The 2,026-nt window shown below is 40.1% G+C and overlaps 1 pseudogene; it reads right to left on the minus strand.

Annotated features, from left to right (window-relative positions):
• Positions 1–1,002: 1,002 nt before the first annotated feature.
• Positions 1,003–1,561, minus strand: LOC112919211 (nucleoside diphosphate kinase A pseudogene; annotated as a pseudogene).
• Positions 1,562–2,026: the final 465 nt, after the last annotated feature.

The following is a 2,026-nucleotide window of genomic DNA, read 5'->3' on the forward strand; positions in this document are numbered from 1 at the left end:
GTTACTGTGGGAAGTCGATGTAAGAATCTAGTAGAAAAGCCAGGGCATCAGAGTGAGTGACCTTCTAAAACCTGTGTCACCACTTGTAAGTTACTTCAGTTGCCTTTGTTAAAATTTCCTCATTTGTAAAATAAGGGAATATAACTCCCTAACTCATCTTGTGGTTACAACAGTCTATGAAGATAATACCTGGCAAGTGTTTACAACGATGCATTAAGTGCAGCTACATTCGGCAACTGAATTCTTTTACTTACTAAACAATATGTCATTTCTAAAGGGGATTAGGAGTCTTTCAGAAATAGTCAGCCAATCTTCATTTTAAAAAAGCATAGAATTGTTGGACCTGGGTGGCTCAGTTGGTTGAGTGTCTGCCTTTGGCTCAGGTCATGATCCTCGGGTCATGGGAGTGAGCCCCGCATCAGGTTCCCTGCTCAGCAGAGAGCCTGCTTCTCCCTCTCCCGGTCCCCCTACTGGTGCTCTCTCCCCCGTCAAATAAAATATTAAAAAATAAATAAAATAAAAAGCATAGAATTTATAGCAGAACTAGTCTTTTGATTCTGTCATTGCAGACTCTTATTCACCAGCTCATCAACATTAAAAATTTGTGTGCCAATTCCATACTGTCTATTGCCTTATTTGTATGGGCCTGAATGAGATGGTGCTGGACAAAGCACATTTAAGTAAATGTGGGAAGAAGGGACCCTCTACCCTGTATCGGTGGTATGAGTCATGTCAGTGACTGATAGGTTACTGGCTAAGGAATGTTTATTTGTAAAACATAAGTTTTACCATGTTCAAGATCTGCACTGCTAGATTAAAGAAATGTCATGTTTAACTATGGCTTTTGCTCTTTATATATTTTTTTTCTTACAATGGGATGAAACATTTTAATCTGATGGTGCCCAATACTGTACAGGAAGCACCCCCAGCTCCTAGAGGTCCCCTCCAGGTTATAAGGAAGTTCTCAAAAATAACTGGATTTGCAAGAGCCTGGCCCCTTGCTCATGGGAAGGAGAGGGAATAGAACAGGCAAAGCACTGAGGTCTGCTCCTTCATCACTCGGCATTCATAAATCCAGTTCTGAGCAGAGCTCTTGGAATCCACCAGCTCTTCAGGCTGGAACCACAAGCCAATCTCCTTCTCTGCACTCTCCACAGAATCGCTGCCATGGATAATGTTTCTGCCAACTTGGATGCAAAAGTCCCCATGGATGGTCCCAGGTTTGGAATCTGCAGAGTTGGTCTCTCTGAACATCACTTGGCCTGTCTTCACCACATTCAGGCCCTCCCACACCATGGCAACCACAGGCCCTGACTGCATGTACTTCACCAGGCCGGCAAAGAATGGACGGTCCTTCAGGTCAATATAGTGCTCCTTGAGAAAGTCTTCAGAAGCCTGGATTAATTTCATAGCAATGAGGCGGAATCTCTTTTGCTCGAAATGCTTGATGGTCTCTCCCACAAGGTTGCGCTGGACTCCATCAGCGCAATGGAGTGTGTTGCAATGAAGGTGTGTTCACTGTTGGCCATGGTCCTTTCCAGCTGCTACCGCTGCAACTCCTTCTGGCCTATATTTTAATTTTTAAAATTTTTTTGGCTTATACTCTTTTAAATGAACATAAAGAGACGCTAAAAAAAAAAATGTTATTTTCCTGGAACCTAAGCCTTCAGATGTACAGAGCATTTTTAAACTACAGGTGAATATTATATCCTCAGATATAGAAAATATTTTATAACTGTATAAGTAGCATTGACAGAGAAATACAAATGTTGACAATTTCCAATTCAAAAATATTCATAATATTTGATTAGATGATTTTTATTTGGTCTTTATCAAAATATGGTTGCATATGAAGTAAACACAAACTAGCTGATGGTTTTGTATATGAGAGGGGCAAACCTAATTTCCAGAATTAAGTAGAAAAGAAAAGAAAATGTAAATCTAAATTTATAGATTTTTTTCCCCTCTGGAGTTTATCAACTGGATTCTATATTTTTTCATTTCCTTTTATTCCGCAAATATTTAC

The sequence above is a fragment of the Vulpes vulpes genome, chromosome 5, assembly GCF_048418805.1.
Source record: "Vulpes vulpes isolate BD-2025 chromosome 5, VulVul3, whole genome shotgun sequence".
Classification (NCBI taxonomy): Eukaryota; Metazoa; Chordata; class Mammalia; order Carnivora; family Canidae; genus Vulpes; species Vulpes vulpes.